At 42.1% G+C, this 24,389-nt stretch overlaps 1 non-coding gene across 1 annotated transcript; it reads right to left on the bottom strand.

Moving 5' to 3' along the window:
- Window positions 1-15,747: 15,747 nt before the first annotated feature.
- LOC113314673 lies at window positions 15,748-15,964 on the bottom strand. Its single transcript, XR_003342551.1, has one exon. It is a non-coding gene; the product is annotated as a small nucleolar RNA U3 (small nucleolar RNA).
- Window positions 15,965-24,389: the final 8,425 nt, after the last annotated feature.

Here is a 24,389-nt window from a genome sequence, read left to right as displayed (position 1 = left end):
TAGTGCAAGAGTTGGCACAGCCGTGGAATTCCTCTCCTCCTATGGCTGAAACATCATTTTGAATACTATTACACTTAGTAGTCATGCAACTAGAGATGCAACCCCTTTCGGTAGCAGAACTGGCGGTGAAAAGAGCTGGAGATGGTTTCCCTTTGCATTGCGCCAAACAAACCCCTTTCTTGATTCCTGAACATACGATGTAAGCCACTTTAGGTTTAACACCCTTACAATTTTTCAGAAGGCAGTTGACGTAACACTTAGACTTCCCCGGTGGCTTGACGCTCGGAGGTTTGATGCCTGGAGGTTTGACACCTGATGGCTTGATGCCCGGTGGCTTGACAGGAAGCTTGCCTGGAGGCTTGACAAGCTTGGATGCAGCATGCTCAGCTAACAAGGCAATCACTATGACCATCACAACAAGTAAAGCTTTTCCCTTCATACAGTAAAACTTCTTTAAAATAATAGCCTTGGGACCGAGAAAAAATATTATTTTAGAGATATTATTATTTTGGCGAGAAGAATTTTAACCTGCGCAAGCGTAGTTGGGACTAAAGAATTTTATTATTTTAGAAAGATTATTATTTTAACGAGTATTATTTTAAGAAAGTTTTACTGTACTTTCTTCTTGACTTGTTTCAAAAAATTGAACTCTTGTGTTTTTTTTTGTGCCGATTAAGTCTAGCGAGCTGCCAAATTTATAGGAGAAAAATAATCCAAATATCCAAGAAGTTTGAATATGTGTTTATTGCACAAAACTGATCAAACTACACAACAAGGTCGATCAACGGACATGATGTATCTACTGGTCATGCATATGCAAGGTCCCAGAATTTGTGTAGTATGTACGAGTCAACATGACTTATACGTACAGTTATAAATGAAAGGGCCTGCACTTGTGACATGTATGTGTAACCATAAGCAAAACATATTTGGATGAACACCCTAAGTTTTTATGCTATCTTTTGATGGCTTCGATTCTTTTACACTTTTTTTGCTTGGCGATCCATAAGGTTTGAAAGAGGGTGTGTTAACTTTTACTCTCATCCCTCCCATCCCTCTCATTTCTACGATAATCTACTAGAACAGCAGAAGCCCTAATGCATAAAACAGGTGAATTAGGTTAAATTTTAAATTTACACATGTAAATATATAGAGTTGCCGAATTTAGAGGTTCGCAAAACTTGTTCCGAAAGTTGTGCAAAAAAAAATGGAAATAAATGAGATTGGACCTACTGGTTAAAGGCTTTATAGCTGCGTCCAACCAAAGAACAAGAGCACTCTTTTTGCTCCTTTTGAAAAGAAGGGATCATGAATAGAAAAACAATCTGCCATTACTCTAGTGGCAGAAATATACACAAACCTTTCATGTACGAACACGGACACCCGAGTCTTAACGACCATCTGCACAAACAGAAATACCATGTAGCTTCAGAGTAAAGCTTTTGTGTACTGACCCAAAACCTTCTTGGCGTAACTTATCCTTGAAATTCCAGGGATTCTATAAGTTTAGGTCGGGGCACGCTCACCTAAGGAAAGCGACTACAAGAGCTGTGAACACATAAATCTCGAAGCCATCCACGTGTTCACAAACAATATTCGCATACATTCTAATTCTGAAATTGTACGTCGTATATGTAAAGGGGATGATTATATCGATTCATCGACTCTAAGCCTTGGGGCTTGTCATTGTCTAGTTGAATATTATCATAAATAATGTTCGTATAAAAGGGGTAAACAGAGAATCAAACATAAATGTAAAGCACATGACGTTCAATGCAGAATGTAAAGTGCTGAAATATAAATGAGACAAAGATTTACGTGGTTCGGCACTAAGGCCTATATCCACGGGGCTGGTGTTTCACTATGTATTGAATGATTACAAAGATAGTCAAATGACTTTAGAGTACACATAGGTCTGCGGAAGTAGGGGGATCACTTACTCTTCCTATTTCTCTCTCATATATTCTCCTATCTTTTCTCTGGATTGGTCGACCCCTTCTCTCTTAGTGGAGAGGGGTATTTATAGGGTTGGAACGTGGGTCCTAATTCTGAGGTGCCGTTGTAATCTTATCTTCTTGTGCTTTGTGCCCATTACGCAGAGGTCTTCGGCATATGTCGCGTCATAAGCTTGAATACGAAGAGTTATCCTCGCTTCTTCCACGAGCTGATTGACACGTGTATATCTCTTTGGTATTTAATGCGGGTAGATGGATGATGCTCGTGTCAGACAAGTGTCTCTTAGTCTGGTCACATCTGTGTCAGTCAAACTCCCTCTCAGCCGTTGATCTGGGATCTTCCTCGGGATTGGGTGTACTAACACCCAAGGGGTATTATCTGGTGCTCCTCTAAGCCATCATACCTCTGTAATCCTCTGTCCCTGACCGCCAAATCTGCTGACCGGTGGCATCTTCTGATGAGATGCTTGTTTATCATGTTTTGATATCTTGTTTTGCATGCCTTCCACGTGTCTCTTCCTGTACACGTGGTGGATGATGAAAGATGTACATATAATTTGCCCCTCTTCTTCTGACTTGGGCGTATTTTGCAATTTAAAAGAAGAAAGGTCGTCCTACACGTTTTATCTCTCCTGAAATAACTTCCCCTATAAATACGGGCACGTTTCCCACTTTGCATTAACTTTCCCCATAATTGCTCCTTGGTATGAGGGACAGTTATTGTCTTCTCTAGCTTTATAAATAGGAAAGAGAATGTGAAAAAAAACTTTTATCCTCTTCTTGTCAGTGTTCATCCTTTCTTTGTTTTCTATTCTTGTTCTTTATTCATTTATTATCGTCGTTCTTGTGAGGAAGATAACAATATTCAATTTTCTGTCTCTTTCGCTCTCGACTGTTGTTTCCCTTGTATCACAGACAACTAGCTTTTGATATCTCCGGTCCTCCTATCTTTGATTGTGGTTGGTGCTTGTCGTCCTATTCTATACAGGTATGGGGTTTTTCATTAGCTGTTCATCATTGATTTATCTATGTATCTACCCGTTTGTCTCCTGCTGCTATATCCTTGGCTTTGTGATGAAGAACACACATGTCGAAGCATATATGCTTGCCCCTGTTCTTTGTTACAAAGTCTGTGAGTCTGTATCTAAGTATTATCCCTGGAGTTTGATGGGGTATTTCTGGTTATTTTTAGTTCTTAGGGTTTTTAATGTTTATCCGGATGAACCATCAATTATGGATTTTCTGATCTTTAGTGATCTCCTCGTATTCTTCTCTAAACTGTTTTTGTGTTTCCTTGTAGATATGTCTGATCGTCCGCGGGCTCCTTACCAAATCCCGCCGTTTAGTCCGCCAAGATCCCCTTCGCGTCGAGATTCTGACAGATCTCCACTTGGGGAAGGTCCTTACAAGTCTTCGCAATCAGATCATCGGGGTCATAGGGTTTCATCTTCCTCTGGTGCGAAGGATGTGCCTACTAAGAAAGGGGATTTGCCGAAGGGTCCTTCTGGATCTAGGTATGCTGTTAATCGCGCCCCTTCTCGTCCTCGTGAAGATTCTAGGAGTACGCAGGATCCTCCTCGTGATGACTCTAGGAGTACGTGGGCTCCTCCTCCTCGTACTGAAACACTGGATGTTCCGCCCCTTCGTTCAATGGCTCCTCCTTCAGTGCCTCCGCAGAAATCTTTGCCGCCTCCTCCCACGGTTTCTTTCAAAGGGAAGTACTACAAGGGTACTATGTCGAGAGCTGATACGTCTAAAAATCTTCCTTCTAAAAGGAAAGCTTCGGAATTGAGTCCTACTTCTGATTCCGCAGACGAAGAAGAAACTATCCCCGTGATATGCAGCATTTCAGTTGGTAAGGAGAAGGTCACTTTCAAGCATATTGATCTTGAGATGTTCAAGGAAAAACATGAGCTTCAAGCTTTTGAGGTTCGCTTCTATGCCCCTGACGATGATATCACTTATGAGCTCCTTGATAAGTATCAGTTTGATGAGTTTCATCTATTGACTACGGTTGGAGCCTTCGAGGCGGGTCTCATGTTTCCCCTATATAAGTTGGGTGACTCCTTTTATTATGACGTGCTGGTTAGTCGCGAAGGCTCTTCCACAAACACTCATAATCGTTCCGTGTCACAACTATCTGGGAATTATCTTCGTGCACTGAAGGAATGTTACCTGCGAAGCAAGGGAGAGACTATGATGACCTGCTATGTTCCAAATCCTGCTGAGAGTGAGTGGTACACTCCTCAGAATTTTAACAGTTCCTTTGGGGATTATGTCAACAGTAGAAACCGTAAGCCGTGGAGTGTTAGTCTTCGTAACATTGCTGCTCCTCGTGGTGAAATTCGTCTTTTGAGTGAGGTGAGTGATGCCAAGCTGAAGTATGTTCCTGGTACCGAGGGATCTGCTAAACGGAAACTCTTTCCTGCTCGTGAAAGGATTAAGCGTGACCATGATTATGAATGGCATGCTACTGTTATTGAGGTAGTTGGTCCTTGGGCTTATGGTTGGATTCCTGGTCCGCGCGGTTGGCGTCCTTCTGAAAACAGCAAGCCTCATGAAACTCCTCCAGCTCGTTATGGATATTTCTGTCCTTGGCGTCCGAATTTCGCGGGCATGAATTTTCCTTACGCTCTTGATGTCGTTGATGGAGATGAGGAGGAGGGCTCTGGTGCTACCCATCCACCGAAGAGTGCTGCTGCTGCCAAGGTATAGTTTCTTCTTATATTCTCTATTCTATTTGCCTCTTTTTCCTTGCTTGAAATAATTTTCATTTTTGAAGTGAAGGAAAAAATGAGCCTTTGTGGGGATGCGTACTGGTTTGTAGGTGTCGAAGAAGAAGAAACTTGGACCAAACAATCTTCTACTATGGTTACCGGCGAGGCTGAGGTTTATGAGGAGGTTACGAGTCCTGTAAACGAAGGGTATGCTGAGGATAAAGAAATGTCCGATGGAGAAGAGCGTACCGATACTTCTCATCCTGATGACGAAGGTAATAATGGTGAAGAAGAAGTTGCCGCGGGTGGTGATGGTGAAGAAGAAATTGCCGCGGGTGGTGATGGTGAGTTTGAGGGTAATATTCCCGTAGGTGGTACCGGCGGGGGTGGATCTGCCCCTGTTGGCGATAATATTGTTGGTGTGGGTACTCTGCCGTTATTTCCCCTGAGTTTTCTTTTGGGAGGATATATTCCGCGGGGGAATCCTTTGATGTGAATGCCGCCATGGGTCTTGCCGAAGACTTCTCATTGCTTTCCCCAAATGATGATTGGGATGTGCTTGGGGATATTGGTAAAGAAGATGCCACCGGTCAGCAGGCTGAAAACGCAGGTGGTCATACTGAGGCTGATGATGTCGAGACTTGTGCGAGTGAGGAGAGAACAACCAAAGGAAAGTCTGTGGTTGAATCTCCTTCAGAGGATTTCCCTTACTCGCTAATGCCTGAAGGCGAAGATGCCATTTTGGCTTGGATTAAGAAGAAAAATCTGATGTTCGTCCCAAACCCTTCCCCAGTGGTTCCTGGTGATAAGAATTCCGACGCTTATACTCGTCAGATGATGCAAGTGTCTTCTGAATCCCGCGTTGCTGAGATGTGGGAGAAGAATCTGAGAGCTTCGGAAGCTAACCTAGTGGTTGACCTTCCCTCCTCTGTTGTTGATATGATGACCATGGCTGATGGGTACCAATACGGTTTTCCCCAGCAGCGTGTCTTAGAGGTAAATCCTTATACTGATTCCCTCATGATATCCGAATATTGTATTCTTCGCGATATTCGATCCCTTGGGTATAATAATGTTTGTTGTTTGTGACGTAGCTGATGAGGAGCGAACATTGTAACCATGTTCTATACCAATTATTTAAAGCAAAGTCTTTAAAGTTGGAGGCTAAGCTTCGTCATAGAGAAGAAGAACTATCTGCGGCCGAAATGGAAATAAGTGAACTGAGGGGTCGCCTGAAGGAAAAGGAGCGGCTGGGTAATGCTGAGGAGAGTCTCCATTTAGAACTTTCTATAGTCCGCAATGAATTGGAGCAAGCTCGTAGAAATGTATCGTCCCTCACAGGTTCGTATTTTTTATTGGTCTTTCACTCCTCGTGATTCCCTATTTGTACTTTGGTGTTCTGTCTGAGGCTCCCCACCCTATCTTCAGTGGGTGGAGTCCCCGAGCTCATATGGCTTCGGAAAGAAAGGGAACGACAGAAATCCCGCATTGCAGAGTTGGTGGGAAAGTTGAAAAGCGAAGCCGTAAAGTGGAATGCTCGTGCTGATGAGCACAACGCCTTAACAGCTGAGTGGCGTGAAAAGCGAACACTGATGGTTGATATGCAAAATAAGTACAATCATGACCGTCGTCTGTTTAATCGTACACTGCTATGGACGCGTGGCAACCTGCGTGAAGCTCGAGGACATGCTTCGGACTTAGAGGCTAGAGTGCGCTTTTTGGAAGGAGAGTTACAACAGGATCGTTCTTTCTTAGGCCCCGGGGTTAGGGATAGTATGCTGCATCTTACCGAGGAAAGAGATAATGCTAGGGATGAGGTTGGTGCTCTTAATAAAGCCCTATCAGCGTCTCGAGCTGATGTTGCTCGCCAAGTGGAATCTGAAAGAGATCTTGAAGTGAATGTGTATCGACTCCATAAAAGGATGGGGGAGATGAATGATGAAGTCAACCATCTTCGTCACTTGGATTCAATGAAGCAGGTAGACTTAGACGCGAGTCAATTTTCTCTTACGAACCTTCAAAGGGATTATAAGAAACTATCCGACGAATATGACTTTCTTGATGAGGCTCGGGACGCAGTTGTTAATGAGTATGAAGAGGCTTCGGCTAATGTCGAAGGTATAACCTCGTTTTATCGAGTGTGATTATGTTATTTCTTCGTTTTAACCCCTTGGTATTTCTTGTTTTCAGCACTCGAGGGACAACTTCATGCAGCAAATGATGAGCTTAAAAAAGCTCAATCTGCCTTAGTGCAGCAGGAAGGACAAGCCAACTATTTCAAAGGGTTGGCCGTGTCTTGTGAGGAAGCAACAGAGATTGCCTCCAAAGAGGCGGAACTCCTATCTGCATTGTTGTCTTAGGCCAACCAGCGGACCGCTGTTATGACTTATAAAGCTCGATGTCAGTTGGCTGAAGAGACCAACAAAGTCCTATACAAGATTGAACTTGATCTTAAAGTCGAACATGGTCTTGTCAAGAATTATCCGCGTCGTCCCCTTCTCGCGCCTTTGCCCGGTTCTTCTGGGCCTTCTTCAGGTGGTAGCGTACCTTCATCTCGCAAAGACAACCCTGTTGATGGAGCTGTATCGTCCAAGTAGATTTCTTTTATTAGTCATAGAAAGTTGATCCTTGTTGATTATATAATTTCAGATCATTTTTTGATGTGTTTCTTGCTTTATCTTATTTGCTGAACTTGTAATCAACTCTTTATTAAATGGATCATCCTTTTGGCATACCTGCGTTATCAATTCATCTTTATTTTAAGTATTGTGAAGCGTTAAACTAGAAATAACTTGCTTTGTAAAAAGTTGAGAGTGTTTGGGTGCGACATCTAAGGTAAATACCTTCGTGATCGTCTTGAGACCTGTCACCCCGCTGGCGAATCCTGGGCTAGAGGATTCCCAAACGGTGGGGGCCGAGGCAGCATTCTAGGATATGTGATGCTTATTTGAAATATTTACATGCACCCATTCCGTCGACCCGCTGCCTTGAAATTGGTTGGGTATCTCTTTTTGCTGGGTGCCTTCCTCCTGGTCTTACACTCATAGACACTGATAGGGGAGCCCTGAGAGATTGTAGATTAAATACTTTCCCCAATATTGTTAATTTATTATGTAATGTACATGCGTTCACCCAGCGGGAATTTTGACCATTTCGTTTGCTTGAATATTTCCCAAAAAGTTTGTTTGATTGATAGGTTGAGGCCTGCTACTCCTCGTCGAGAGATAGAAACATGTAGAGCGGTTACGCTGCCTTCTTCTTCTGGTAGTCTTCACGCAGATGCAAAGCTACGCTGCTCCTATGGGTAGTACGGTTTGATCCATTTAGCATTCCAAGGGTGTCGGAGGACCTCGTCTTTCAGATTGCGAAGATAGTAGGAACTCCCGCAATATCGTGTATTATAAAAGGTCTTCCCCATGTAGGTGCTAACTTTCCCCATTTCTTCTCTCGTTGATACTGCGGGATTGTTCTTAACACATACTGCCCTTCTACAAAATTTCAAAGCTTAACCTTTTTGTTGTACTCTCTCGCTAATCTCCGTTGATAATTTTCCATCTTTTGCAATGCTGCTTACCTCCTTTCTTCCAGGTCGTCCAATCTCTCTAACATCATGTATGTTGTGAGATTTTTCTCCCATGCTTCAGTATTTGTGGTTGGCATGAGGATCTTTGTTGGGATGACTGCTTCAACTCCATAAGTGAGGAGAAATGGGGACTCCCCAGTGGCAAATCTTCGTGTTGTCCTGTATGCCCATAATACATTGTGTAGCTGTTCACACCATCGCCCCTTGTGTTCGTATAATAGCTTTTTGAGGATAAGGGAGAGGGTCTTGTTAGTAGATTCCGCTTGTCCGTTGCTTTGAGGGTATATGGGGGTGGACTTGTTTTTCCTTATTTTGAAAGTGTCGAAGAGCATGTCTATGTTTTTCCCCTGTAATTGTTTACCATTATCGGACACGATTTCCGCTGGTATGCGGAACCTGCAAATGATGTTTTGGAATATGAAATTAAACACGTCCACGTCTCTGATCCTGGCTAAGGCTAAGGCTTTGGCTTCCACCCATTTACTGAAGTAGTCCGTGGCTACTATCAAAAATCGTCTTTTCCTTGATCCTTCGATGAAAGGCCCAACGATATCTATGCCCCATTTTGCAAATGGCCACGGACTATCCACAGAATTCAACGTTGTTGCTGGTGCGTGTATCTTTTTGGCGAAACGCTGACATTCTTCACATCGTCGGGACATTCTTGCATCATCTTGTATCATTGTGGGCCAGTAATATCCTTGCATTTTTGCTTTGTCGGCTAGTGATCTCATGCCGCTATGATTCCATGCGTCACCATAATGGATGTCGTTTAGAATTCGATGCCCCTCTTTCCTGGATAAGCAACGTAGTAACGGTTCGAGGAAAGATTTCTTGTACAGGACCCCATCTCGAAGATCATATCTTCCTACTTTGGAGAGTATTTTCCTTGTTTTTTTTTCCGCGGGTAAGGTTCCATCCTTGAGAAACGCATGAATCATCATTCTCCAATCATCTTCGTTGCTAAAATCTTCGTCTTGATTTGCTCTTGACATGATATCTTCTTCGTCAAAATCGTTATGGATGTCTTCTCCCACCTGATCTTCGATATTTTCTTCCACTGTATCTTGATTTGTAGCAAAGGAAAATTGTGATGCAATCGAAGGCTCGTATACCCTTGTTATTTTGATAGCTTCGATATTCTTATCCTTCAGGATGGATGATATATATGCTAGGGCATCCGCGTGCCTGAGATCCCTTCTGCATAAGTGAAGGAACTTGATGTTCGGAATTTGTGATGCCAATGTTTGAACCAAGGCCATGTAAGCTGAGAGGGTGTCGTCGTACACATTGTATTCGAGCCCTATTTGCCGTATGAAAAGATGCGAATCACTTGTCAGTCTTACATCAGTTAACCCCATCTCTATTATCAAGCGGAGGGCATGTACGACTGCCTCGTATTCGACGATGTTGTTAGTATGCTCTTTGAATTCTAACCTGAGTGCTTGTACGATCCTTTCTCTAGTTGGGATGGTGATGACAATGCCTATTCCTGCCCCTTCCTTATTTTTGGAACCATCAACGAAGACTTCCCATCATCTTTGACTCGTGGGTTAGAGAACATCAACTGGATCCTTGCTTTCCTCGTCGGCTTCTGGTATGACCCTAATATCTTCATCGTTGTCCAGGGGGAGGTCTTCTAAGAAATCCGCCAATAATTTGGATTTTTGGGAGTGTTGAATTTCATGAATGATGTTGAATTGGTCCAGGTGGGTGTTCCACTTGGCTATTCTCCCTACTTTTCCCGCGCTTTTGAGGACTGCTTCCAGTGGTGCTTTGCATGGGACGCGGATGAAGTGAGTTAGGAAATAGGTTCTCAGCTTTTGAGTAGCCCATACTAATGCCAGGATGAGTTTTTCGATCTTCGTGTAATTCCTTTCCGTGGTATTGAGGGTCCTGCTGACATAATAGATAGGTTGTTCTATCTTCGTATTGGTTTTGACCAACACTGCGCTAACTGCGTCTTCTGTCGCTGCTATGTACAATGCCGAAACCTCATCAGGATCAGGCTTCTGTACGATTGGAATTGAAGCCAGGTATTCCTTGATTCTTTGGAAGGCTTCTTCGCATTCTACGGTCCATTCAAACTTACTCCCTTTTTTGAGAATATTGAAAAAATGTTTGCATTTGTCCGAGGATCGGGCAATAAATCTGCCCAAGGCTGCTAAGGATCCATTGAGCTTTTGCACTTCTTTTAAATTCTTCGGAGATGGCATTTCCACTATGGCCTGAATCTTCGCGGGGTCTACCTCAATACCCCTTTTTGTTACCAGATATCCGAGAAATTTCCCTGAGGTGACACCGAAGGTGCATTTTTCTGGATTTACTTTCATGTGATGTTTCCTCATTGCTTCAAAAATATCTCTCAGGTCCTGGTGGTGATCTTTGTGAAGCCTACTTTTGACGAGCATGTCATCAACGTACACTTCTAGGGTACTACCAATCCATGGCTTGAAGATAGCATCGACCATTCTCTGGTAAGTTGCCCCTGCGTTTCGAATCCCAAAGGGCATTCTAGTGTAGCAATAAAGGCCATGCGGGGTGTAGAATGTTGTGTGTTGTTGATCTTCTTCTGCCAGGGCTACTTGGTTGTAATCATAATATCCGTCCATGAATGACAACTCTTCGTACCCTTCCACTGCTTCAACCAGTTGATCTATGCTCGGTAGGGGATAGCTGTCTTTTGGACATGCCTTGTTGAGGTTAGTAAAGTCGATGCATATCCTAACCCCTCCATTTTTCTTAGGAACGATGACCATGTTCGAGATCCATGTAGGGTATTTGACTTCCTTGATGAAGCCTGCTTCTAGTAGTTTCCGAAGTTCTTTCTCTACTGCCTTATGATACTCTGGTGCAACCTTTCTTATTTTCTGCCTGAAAGGTGGCGTGCCTGGTTTGATGAGCAGCTCGTGTTGGATTATTTTTGGATCAATCCCCGGCATGTCTCCTAAATTCCAGGCGAATACATCCGCGTATTCTTTAAGTAATTTGGTTAAGGAATCTTCTCTTTCTTCGTCCATTATGGTCCCTACTTTGATCATCTTTGGGTTTTCTTCCGTTCTTATGTTGATTTGTTTTACGGGCTCCACTGGTGTGAACACCGGCTTCGGGTCCCCAAGGACTGAGACGTTCTTTAATTGCTATTTGGTATGTTTCTGTCCTTCGTTGGATGCTGAAGTACTTGCCCTGTGTTAAGGACATTATCATCTTTTGTCAAGCCCTTCCCTGCGGTTTCCTTGAGGAACATGTCTATGGCCTTTTCTTTCGCAGCTTCTTTATTTTTGATCCTTCGGGTTTTTCGCTGCTCTTCCTGTTCGTTGTTGATCCTGAGTGCCTGGAACTCTTTTGCAGAGACCCGGTCTCCCTTGATTTCCATTACTCCCTCGGGTGTAGGGAACCTGAGATACTGGTAGTAAGTTGCTTCCAATCCCTTGAGTTTATGTACCCACTTTCGTCCAATAATGGCGTTATAGAGGGATGGGGCGTCTACCACGCTGAATCGTGTTTCTACTTTCATGGGCCCGGCGTTCACCTGCAACACGATGTCTCCCAATGGCTTTGTGGGTACTCCTTTGAACCCGCAGATGGTGTAATAAGAGGTCATCAGCTGTTCATCATGGAGCTTCATCCGTTTGAAGGCGTCATAGAATAGAACGTTCATTGAGCTTCCCCCGTCGATGAGGATCTTTTTGAGGTTACATCCGGCCACTGGTAGTGTGAGGACTAAGGGATCGTTATGGTCTTCCATATCTTCTTCGATATCTTCAGTATCGAAGATGATAGGTGCATTCATCTACTCTTCGTGCTCGTCCACCTCTACACCATCAATCTTATATAATTCGCAGTGGTCTTCGAATTTCTTTCGTAGCCTCTTTCCTATTTGCGCTGTAAGTGAGGGCCCTACGGTTTCGGAACACGAGATGGTGTTGATTGTGCGGTTTCCCTCTGGAAGTTGGACTTGCTTGGTTCGTTTGGATCTGTCCTCGGTGACTTCCTTTCGTATGTATTGCTTGAGTTCTCCAGCATCAATCAATTTTTGGATCATTATTTTGAGGTTTTTGCATTTCTCGGTCTGGTGACCATTGAAGCAATGATACTCACAGTAATCTTTTGACTTCTCGGTCCTTGGGGGCTATTTTCCCTTAGACCACGGCCACTCCAAATTTTTCCTTCCTTTGATCTCTCGCAATATCCGAGCTTAGCTAGCATTAAGCTTCGTATAAACCTGATCTTCGAATTTTCGATCGTATTTTTGTCGTTCATCTCTTCGTTCCTTCCTATCTTCGTGCGATCGTTCCACTGAGCTATTTCTTTTGGCCCCGCTGGTTTGTTCTGCGGAATTGGTACGTTGAGACCTCTGCATTTATGCCCTCGGGTTCTCACGCTGGATTTCTTCAAGACGAGCATACTTCTCAATAATTATTCGAAGATCTCCTTCTGTTTTAGGTACACTTCAGTGGATCTCAACAAACAGTGGACTCATTTGGTCTAATCCCCACTTGTAGCAGTTGATGCTTACTACGGGATACACACTCCCTATGGCTTGGCAGATCTTATGCCATCTGTAGGTGTATTCTTTCGTGTTCTCCTTGTAACCAATTGTCAGAGAAAAAAGTTTATCCATTCCGGTGTTGACAGCTTTGTTGTACATGTAGGTTCTCAAGAATTTCTCTTCGAGTTGATCATAGGAGTTGATGGAATCAGGTGGCAGGTTGTCAAACCAATACAAAGCCGATCCCTTCAGACTTGATGGGAAATACCTACAGAGGACGGCGTCGTTTCGACTCCATCGGACTAAGATACGATTATAATACCGGATATGTGCCGCAAGATCACTGGATCCGTCATAGCATTCAAAAGTTGGGACAGGGCACATTAGCGGAATGGGGGTATTTTCCAGGCGATGAGTTAGGGGCGTGGAGTTAGCCTCTTTCATCACCTCTTCAAGCCTTCCTCAGCCTTGTCTGGATTTTAACTGCCTGATCTCAACCATCATCTCATCACGCAGCTCTTCCATTGCTCGGTAATGTCCCACTCTCTCGTGCTCAGTTGAGCGTTTCTTTCTTCGATCTTCACTGTCATAATAGTCTGAGTCTTTGGAGGCATAATCCGTATCGGATGCACTGCTTCCCCTAGCGGCATTTGCTAGGATGATTCTTCGGTCTCGATTAGGCTCTAGTGCCTTAGAATTTGCTTCGTCCAGTTGTTGGCTGGTCTTCGTGCTTTGGGAAATCCTATCTTTCAATTCTTGGTTCTCTCTGGCCAGAAGAGCTACGGCATCTGCGTAGACCTGCTGTCTCTTTTTCAATTCTTCAAGCTCTACCATCAGTCGGTGGGACTGGTTAGATCCCTGATTGGGAGTTATGGCTTGTACCCCTACGGCCATAGTTCCCCCTTCGTCTACTGTATGTATTAAGGGTGGTATAGGATCGGCTTCAATTGTTGGTATCTCCAAGTTTGGTCCCCTCGGTTGAGCTTCCACCCGCGACACTAAAACCACTGGTATAGTTTGATTCTGACCGTTGGTTGACGGCATTCCGAAGACTGGAGGATGTGCGGGCTGATGTGTCATAGATTCTGCCACCCATTCTCTTTGTTGATGGATTTGGTTTGAAACCAAAGTTTTGTTAGCTTCTGTAGCCTAGAGGGCCGCAACAGTTGCATTGTTCTTTGTGGATACTGCTTTGAGAGCCGCGGCTGCAATGGAGTTAGTGTTCATAGGTGAGGTGATTTCCGCAGCATCCTGCCTCTGAGTAGCTGTTTTAGCTTTGTCTCATTTCTGCTTGCTTCGGGTCATGACCGGGGTAGTCCTCGGTGTCTCCTTTGATGAGGCTTTGGTTTTTCATGCCTCTAGTATCTTTTCCATTTTTAGTCCTTTTCTTCATAGGGGAATAAATAAAGAGAACCAAAGATATCCACGAGGATCGGGTTAGTGCCATTCGTATCCGCATAATTTGTGGAATAAAAAGAAATGAGCTGCCCAAGGGCCTTAATAAAAGAGAAACATAAAGACTCCATCAGTATTGTTTTCGCAATCCAAATCCTCTAATAAACAATCATGGACCTTGTTTTCAGACTACTTTTGAAAAGGAAAACTCTTGAAAAGGCAGATCCGTAGCGAGAACTCATGAATCTGGATTATTAAGTCTTAGTTTTAAAAGAAAAACGCCTCACGTGCAAATCTGTGATAGATAGCCGTGGATTTGCCTGCTTTCAAATGGTATTTGTAAAAATGAAGACCATGAACCCAGAATAAAAAAGGTTTTGAAAGCACGCTGAACCCAGAATAGGGCACAACCATAATGCGCGTTTAAGGTAAAATCACAGGATAAGATAAATCTTTTACCGGGACAAAGTCCCTGTTTCTAGCGCCAGATTGTGAACACATAAATCTCGAAGCTATCCACGTGTTCACAAAAAATATTCACATACATTCTAATTCTGAAATTGTACGTCGTATATGTAAAGGGGATGATTATATCGATTCATCGACTCTAAGCCTTCGGGCTTGTCATTTTCTAGTCGAATATTATCATAAATAATGTTCGTATAAAAGGGGTAAACAGAGAATCAAACATAAATGTAAAGCACATGACGTTCAATGCAGAATGTAAAGTGCTGAAATATAAATGAGACAAAGATTTACTTGGTTCGGCACTAAGGCCTACATCCACGGGGATGGTGTTTCACTATGTATTGAATGATTACAAAGATAGTCAAATGACTTTAGAGTACACATAGGTCTGCGGAAGTAGGGGGATCACTTACTCTTCCTATTTCTCTCTCCTATATTCTCCTATCTTTTCTCTGGATTGGTCGACCCCTTCTCTTTTAGTGGAGAGGGTATTTATAGGGTTGGAACGTGGGTCCTACTTCTGAGGTGCCGTTGTAATCTTATCTTCTTGTGCTTTGTGCCCATTACGCAGAGGTCTTCGGCATATGCCACGGCCTAAGCTTGAATACGAAGGGTTATCCTCGCTTCTTCCACGAGCTGATTGACACGTGTATATCTCTTTGGTATTTAATGCGGGTAGATGGATGATACTCGTGTCAGACAAGTGTCTCTTAGTCTGGTCACATATGTGTCAGTCAAACTCCCTCTCAGCCGTTGATCTGGGATCTTCCTCGGGATTGGGTGTACTAACACCCAAGGGGTATCATCTGGTGCTCCTCTAAGCCATCATACCTCTGTAATCCTCTGTCCCTGACCGTCAGATCTGCTGACCGGTGGCATCTTCTGATGAGATGCTTGTTTATCATGTTTTGATATCTTGTTTTGCATGCCTTACACGTGTCTCTTCCTGTAAACGTGGTGGATGATGAAAGGTGTACATACAAGAGCATTACACTTTTGGGTATAGCAGCAAGGTCCAGGCCAGGGTCATTGCCATTTATAAATCTCGTTGAAATGGACAGTGACTGGAGAATAACATATAGGAACATACTATCCAAAAAAGATAAAAAAAAACTGATCTTAACAAAAATATTGTGGAGTCTGTCAGACAACCGCACGATCATCATAGCAGGCCAAGGCCAAGCTGAGAACAATCATCTACAGCTGCACGGTCTACATCATAGATCGGAAGCCATTAATCACGCTCTGATCGTGCGGTCCTGTTTCATCAACCATACTGAAGTTCCTGTATCCTTAGAACTCAAGGATACAGAGGTACGAGCCTATAGAACAGATCCTGTTCAAGTAAGGTCGTGTCCAGTTTCCAAATTCCACTCCCTATAAACCACTGTCCATTTCGCAGCCTTGTCGGTGTGGGACTAAGAAATGAAATGAGGAACTAGATGCTTCTGAATCCCCTTGGGAGGTAGAGCGAACAATATATATGCCTATACAAGGTCGCAGGTTCGAAACCTATATGAGACACGGAAATATAGATTTTAACAATGAGGGGATGAATGTATATATGTTATTCAGGTACTGAAGCTCTACTATATTCAGGTAGTAGTATTGACGAAGCTTTAGAGAAAATATTGTGTAAATCTCTACCATATATAATGATTATAAAATCTGTGTACAATACATTCATAAAAGCATAGCAGCAAAAGCCTAAAGAAAACCAGAAGAAAAATGCTGAAGATAGACACATTTCAAAATAAAACAAAGCATAGGATAGAAAAATTCTAAAACATAGCATTAGCAAAAACATACTACACTTTAGAATAGCAAAAACATCGCACAACATAAGAGGACATGGATATATACGACAAATGAACCTAAAAGCACAGCAAATTCTAAAGAAAAACAGATTGAAGAAAGCTGGAGAGGCATAACAGTGTTATTTCCTAGGTTGTTGTTTTTTTTCCACCTCATTCTTGACAAATACCAAGGACACACGAGTTTAACGAAGGGTCAAGGACATGTCCCATGAACAACACCACGCCACTAGTTTCCTCTCTTATTATGAACATGAAAGGATGATCCACAATAAAATCAACAGGAGGAGGAGTAGGTGGGGGACTACGGCGACAATATTCGCGGAGCATACTACGACTAGAAGCAGAAGTAACAGCTTGAGTTCCTTGTTCATCAACTTTGATATAGCACGCGGAAGCAAATAGAAAAAGGTAACAGAAACTAGGAGAATCCACTCCAAAGTGAAAAATCAACTCTCTAATACAAGAGAGGTCGCAAGATCATAAACTGATAATTCAAGATATAAATCAATGATAAGAGGTTTAATAACCAAAGATAAACTTACTTGACTGTTCGTTCCAAGGAACTCACGAAACAGCACCACCCTTTTGGAATGCAGGTTCTTCCGTAGCTTCGTACATATTATCTTGCATTCTCGAACCTGCTCTCGAAGTCCAACGATTTCTGGATCCATAACGATCACAACTCTCAAAGCCTCTAGTGTTGAATCTTTGTTGGTTCATATTCTGGAAACGACCATAACGTCGCCAATCTCCTTGACGATTATTCTCAGCATGGTCAGGTTTAACCAGCCTCAAATATTTCATTGACTCTTGTATATATTTCAAAACTTTTGTGTGAGATACCAACGTTTCCCCTATGCCAGCAATGATGTTGTCTTGTGCTTCAATCATCAACAACATCAGGTCTTTGGTGCCATTCTTCTCACCAACGTTTTCACCATTATTCCCATCGTTTGTCATCTTGATTGAGTAATCTATCTCAATAACTTTCATATCGAACTGTGGCTCTGAATCCACCTGATATAACACGTGGAAGCAAATAGAAAAAGGTAACAGAAACTAGGAGAATCCACTCCAAACTGAAAGATCAACTCTCTAATCCAAGAGAGGTCGCAAGATAATAAACTGATAATTCAAGATATAATCAATGATAAGAGGTTTAATAACCAAAGATAAACTTACTTGACTGTAAACTTCAATCGAGCTAATCCAAGCTACTTACAACGATAAAGCAATTGGTTATTTATAGCCCGAAGAACTGACCTGAACTACACTTTACGTGTAGTTTATCCTAGCTGACTTAAATCCCTAAATAACCTGCTGCAACAGAACAACTTCCTCTTCTTCGTACAACTTTCCATCTGTAGATTTTCATCTTCGACAAGTCCCACTGGTTGTCGCTTTGGGCATTCATTGGAGTGATGTCCAACCAGTCCACAACAATAACATTTATATCCAGAAGGTTTCACATAAGGATTGTTAACCTTTTTGATTGTAGAAGAGTCGATTGTAGGTATCTTAGTTGGCTGTGATGGTTGAAAATTAGACGGTATTGCTGACAATTCAGTTGGAGTCGCCTCAAGTGATGACTTGGTTCGCTTTGGCTCACTGGGCGTTTTTGTTCCCATCTTAGGATGCAACTCGATCCTTTGAGCTAGGCTTACAGCTTCAGTGACTGTTTGTATGGGATGGAGGTAAAGCTCCTCTTTGATTTCAGGATCCAATCCGCTTAAATAACGACTAACTTGTTGTGCCTCGGTCTCTGGAAGATTGACTCTCGAACCCAATCGGTAAAACTCCTCTGTATACTCGTTAATTTGTCTCCTTCTTTGTGAGTATTGTTGATAACTTTGGAAAAGCTTTTGTACATAGTCATTAGGGAGGAATCGATCTTTCATAAGACGTCGCATTTGACCCCAAGAAGTGACCATCGGTTCACCCCGAATTCTCCTATTGTGAACTGTTTGCCGCCACCAAGATGATGCTCCTCCTTTCTGCTTGTAAGACGCCAATTTTACCTATTGAGATTCAGGAAGCTTCATACATTCAAAGAAGTCTTCAATAGCAACAACATAATCTAAAAACCCTTCGATGTCGATCTTCCCATCATAGATCGGTATTTCCAGCTTCATCTTATAAGATGTCTTAGAATCACGTTCTTCATGTGTTGTATTGAAGTGAGAACCATCCTCGCAAAAGAATTCAGGTCTCCTCATCTTCCATCTCAAACGGGATAGTTCGTCCATGAAATTTTTATTCATGTCCAAATCTAAGACGACGTTGCACCATGTTAGGATTGTCTTGGGAAGTGTTATGGAAGTCTCTCCTTCCGTTCATCTGATCATATGTGGGCTTCTTCAGTACAACATCTTCTCCATCTTCAAAATCCATGAAACTGTCAGGAGCAAAATCAAACTCAGAAAACCCATAAAAATCATGAGTATTTTTTTTTCCGCAAACCATTATTGTTCTGTTCGTTCCAAGGAACTCTCGAAACAGCACCACCCTTTTGGAATCCAGGTTCTTGCGTAGCTTCGTACATATTAGCTTGAATTCTCGGACCTACTCTAGAAGTCCAACGATTTCTGGCTCCATAACGATCACAACTCTCAAAGCCTCTAGTGTTGAATCTTTGCTGGTTCATATTCTGGAAACAACCATAAGGTCGCCAATATCCTTGACGATTATTCTCAGCATGGTCAGGTTTAACCAGCCTCAAATCTTTCATTGACTCTTGTAGATCTTTCAAAACTTTTGTGTGAGATACCAACGTTTCCCCTATGCCAACAATGATGTTGTCTTGCGCTTCAATCATCAATAACATAAGGTCTTTGGCGCCATTCTTCTCACCAACGTTTTCACCATTATTCCCATCGTTTGTCATCTTGATTGAGTAATCTATCTCAATGACTTTCATATCGAACCGTGGCTCTGAATCCACCTGATATAGCACGCGGAAGCAAATAGAAAAAGGTAACAGAAACTAGGAGAATCCACTCCAAACTGAAAGATCAACTCTCTAATCCAAGAGAGGTCGCAAGATAATAAACTGATAACTAAAGATATAATCAATGATAAGAGGTTTAATAACCAAATATAAACTTACTTGACTGTAAACTTCAATCGAGCTAATCCAAGCTACTTACAACGATAAAGCAATTGGTTATTTATAGCCCGAAGAACTGACCTGAACTACACTTTACGTGTAGTTTATCCTAGCTGACTTAAATCCCTAAATAACCTGCTGCAACAGAATTATCACTTATCTATATATGGGGTTCCATATCTTATTTGACTCAACAAACTAACTGACTTAAGGAAATATGATCAAACTATAATAAATCCTGACTAAACATATTAAAAGAACAAAGCAATGGACCTGCACTTGACTAACAAGACTTGCATAATAAAAGGATTCAAATACATCCCGTATCAGGCTCCCCCGCCGCGATTAAACTCGCCTCGAGTTTGCCTTGAGTAGCGGTAGTGTTAATCATAACACCTTTGTTGGCAGCAAGAACAATAAGAGTCTTGTTTGGTAGCACGCATTCCTCCTCTCTGACTTGATTTTTCTTGGTTGGCAACAACAACACCTTTGTTCCCCTCCAATAAAACTCGTAGCTATTTTCCTTGCCACGGAAAAGAACATCAACATCAAATTGCCAAGGCCTTCCCAGGATGACACGACATGAATCCATGTCTATTACTTCACAAAGGATACTGTCACGGTAAACTCTTCCAAAAGCAATTGGAATTTCGCAAACCCTTTCAATTCTAGTTTCCAGCCCTGTCTTGATCCAACTAACATGATAAGGGTGTGGGTGTGGCTCTATTGGTAAACCAAGTTCAACGACACAAGATTTTCAGTACTACCACTATCAATAATAAAATCGCATACCTTTTCTAGGATAATGCCTTTGAACATGAAAAGTTTCTTCCTTTGAGATTCTTCATCTACTTTTGGAACAAGGAGTACTTTCCTATTCTTTCCTTCACACTGGACTACTTTTCTAACCATCATACAAGTTCCCTTGAAGTCATCAGCAAAAACACAATCAACAACTTCCTCTTCTTCGTACAACTTTCCATCTGTAGATTTTCATCTTCGACAAGTCCCACTGGTTGTCGCTTTGGGCATTCATTGGAGTGATGTCCAACCAGTCCACAACAATAACATTTATATCCAGAAGGTTTCACATAAGGATTGTTAACCTTTTTGATTGTAGAAGAGTCGATTGTAGGTATCTTAGTTGGCTGTGATGGTTGAAAATTAGACGGTATTGCTGACAATTCAGTTGGAGTCGCCTCAAGTGATGACTTGGTTCGCTTTGGCTCACTGGGCGTTTTTGTTCCCATCTTAGGATGCAACTCGATCCTTTGAGCTAGGCTTACAGCTTCAGTGACTGTTTGTATGGGATGGAGGTAAAGCTCCTCTTTGATTTCAGGATCCAATCCGCTTAAATAACGACTAACTTGTTGTGCCTCGGTCTCTGGAAGATTGACTCTCGAACCCAATCGGTAAAACTCCTCTGTATACTCGTTAATTTGTCTCCTTCTTTGTGAGTATTGTTGATAACTTTGGAAAAGCTTTTGTACATAGTCATTAGGGAGGAATCGATCTTTCATAAGACGTCGCATTTGACCCCAAGAAGTGACCATCGGTTCACCCCGAATTCTCCTATTGTGAACTGTTTGCCGCCACCAAGATGATGCTCCTCCTTTCTGCTTGTAAGACGCCAATTTTACCTATTGAGATTCAGGAAGCTTCATACATTCAAAGAAGTCTTCAATAGCAACAACATAATCTAAAAACCCTTCGATGTCGATCTTCCCATCATAGATCGGTATTTCCAGCTTCATCTTATAAGATGTCTTAGAATCACGTTCTTCATGTGTTGTATTGAAGTGAGAACCATCCTCGCAAAAGAATTCAGGTCTCCTCATCTTCCATCTCAAACGGGATAGTTCGTCCATGAAATTTTTATTCATGTCCAAATCTAAGACGACGTTGCACCATGTTAGGATTGTCTTGGGAAGTGTTATGGAAGTCTCTCCTTCCGTTCATCTGATCATATGTGGGCTTCTTCAGTACAACATCTTCTCCATCTTCAAAATCCATGAAACTGTCAGGAGCAAAATCAAACTCAGAAAACCCATAAAAATCATGAGTATTTTTTTTTCCGCAAACCATTATTGTTCTGTTCGTTCCAAGGAACTCTCGAAACAGCACCACCCTTTTGGAATCCAGGTTCTTGCGTAGCTTCGTACATATTAGCTTGAATTCTCGGACCTACTCTAGAAGTCCAACGATTTCTGGCTCCATAACGATCACAACTCTCAAAGCCTCTAGTGTTGAATCTTTGCTGGTTCATATTCTGGAAACAACCATAAGGTCGCCAATATCCTTGACGATTATTCTCAGCATGGTCAGGTTTAACCAGCCTCAAATCTTTCATTGACTCTTGTAGATCTTTCAAAACTTTTGTGTGAGATACCAACGTTTCCCCTATGCCAACAATGATGTTGTCTTGCGCTTCAATCATCAATAACATAAGGTCTTTGGCGCCATTCTTCTCACCAACGTTTTCACCATTATTCCCATCGTTTGTCATCTTGATTGAGTAATCTATCTCAATGACTTTCATATCGAACCGTGGCTCTGAATCCACCTGATATAGCACGCGGAAGCAAATAGAAAAAGGTAACAGAAACTAGGAGAATCCACTCCAAACTGAAAGATCAACTCTCTAATCCAAGAGAGGTCGCAAGATAATAAACTGATAACTAAAGATATAATCAATGATAAGAGGTTTAATAACCAAATATAAACTTACTTGACTGTAAACTTCAATCGAGCTAATCCAAGCTACTTACAACAATAGAGCAATCGGCTATTTATAGCCCGAAGAACTGACCTGAACTACACTTTACGTGTAGTTTATCCTAACTGACTTAAATCCGTAAATATCCTGCTGCAACAGAATTATCACTTATATATATATGGGGTTCCATATCTTATTTGACTCAACAAACTAACTGACTTAAGGAAATCTGATCAAACTATAATAAATCCTGACTAAACAGATTAAAAGAACAAAGCAATGGACCTGCACTTGACTAACAAGACTCACATAATAAAAGGCTTCAAATATGTCCCATATCAGGCTCCTCCGCCGCGACTAAACTCGCCTCGAGTTTGCCTTGAGTAGCGGCAGTGTTAAACGTAACACCTTTGTTGGCAGCAAGAACAATAAGAGTCTTGTTTGGTAGCACGCCTTTCTCCTCTCTGACTTGATTTTTCTTGGTTGGCAACAACAACACCTTTGTTCCCCTCCAATAAAACTCGTAGCTATTTTCCTTGCCACGGAAAAGAACATCAACATCAAATTGCCAAGGCCTTCCCAGGATGACACGACATGAATCCATGTCTATTACTTCACAAAGGATACTGTCACGGTAAACTCTTCCAAAAGCAATTGGAATTTCGCAAACCCTTTCAATTCTAGTTTCCAGCCCTGTCTTGATCCAACTAACACGATAAGGGTGTGGGTGTGGCTCTATTGGTAAACCAAGTTCAATGACACAAGATTTTCAGTACTACCACTATCAATAATAAAATCGCATACCTTTTCTAGGATAATGCCTTTGAACATGAAAAGTTTCTTCCTTTGAGATTCTTTATCTACTTTTGGAACAAGGAGTACTTTCCTATGATTTCCTTCACATTGGACTACTTTTCTAACCATCATACAAGTCCCCTTGAAGTCATCAGCAAAAACACAATCAACAACTTCCTCTTCTTCGTACAGCTTTCCATCTGTAGCTTTTCATCTTCGACAAGTCCCACTGGTCTTCGCTTTGGGCATTCATTGGAGTGATGTCCAACCAGTCCACAACGATAACATTTATCTCCATAAGGTTTCACATAAGGATTGTTAACCTTTTTGATTGTATAAGAGTCGATTGTAGGTATCTTAGTTGGCTGTGATGGCTGAAAATTGGACGGTGTTGCTGACAATTCAGTTGGAGTCGCCTCAAGTGATGACTTGGTTCTCTTTGGCTCACTGGGCGTTTTTGTTCCCATCTTAGGATGCAACTCGATCCTTTGAGCTAGGATTACATCTTCAGTGACTGTTTGTATGGGATGGAGGTAAAGCTCTTCTTTGATTTCAGGATCCAATCCGCTTAAATAACGACTAACTTGTTGTGCCTCGGTCTCTGGAAGATTTACTCTCGAAGCCAATCGATAAAACTCCTCTGTATGCTCGTCAATTGGTCTCCTTCTTTGTGAGCATTGTTGATAACTTTGGAAAAGCTTCTGTGCATAGTCATTAGGGAGGAATCGAGCTTTCATAAGACGTCGCATTTAACCCCAAGAAGTGACCATCGGTTCACCCCGAATTCTCCTATTGTGAACTGTCTGCCGCCACCAAGATGATTCTCCTCCTTTCATCTTGTAAGACGCCAATTTTACCTGTTGAGATTCAGGAATCTTCATATATTCAAAGAAGTCTTCAATAGCAGCAACATAATCTAAAAACCCTTCGATGTCGATCTTCCCATCATAGGTCGGTATTTCCAGCTTCATCTTATAAGATGACTTAGAATCACCTTCTTCATGTGTTGTATTGAAGTGAGAACCATCCTCGCAAAAGAATTCAGGTCCCATCTCCTCATCTTCCATCTCAAACGGGATAGTTCATCCATGAAATTTTGATTCATGTCCAAATCTAAGACGACGTTGCACCATGTTAGGATTGTCTTGGGCAGTGTTATGGAAGTCTCTCATTCCGTTCATCTGATCATGTGTGGGCTTCTTCAGTACAACATCTTCTCCATATTCAAAATCCATGAAACTGTCAGGAGCAAAATCAAACTCAGAAAACCCATAAAAATCACGAGTATTTTTTTCCCGCAAACCATTATTGTTCTGTTCGTTCCAAGGAATTCTCGAAACAACAC

The sequence above is a fragment of the Papaver somniferum genome, chromosome 9 (assembly GCF_003573695.1).
Source record: "Papaver somniferum cultivar HN1 chromosome 9, ASM357369v1, whole genome shotgun sequence".
Classification (NCBI taxonomy): Eukaryota; Viridiplantae; Streptophyta; class Magnoliopsida; order Ranunculales; family Papaveraceae; genus Papaver; species Papaver somniferum.
This window is presented reverse-complemented; position numbering and strand designations above follow the sequence as displayed.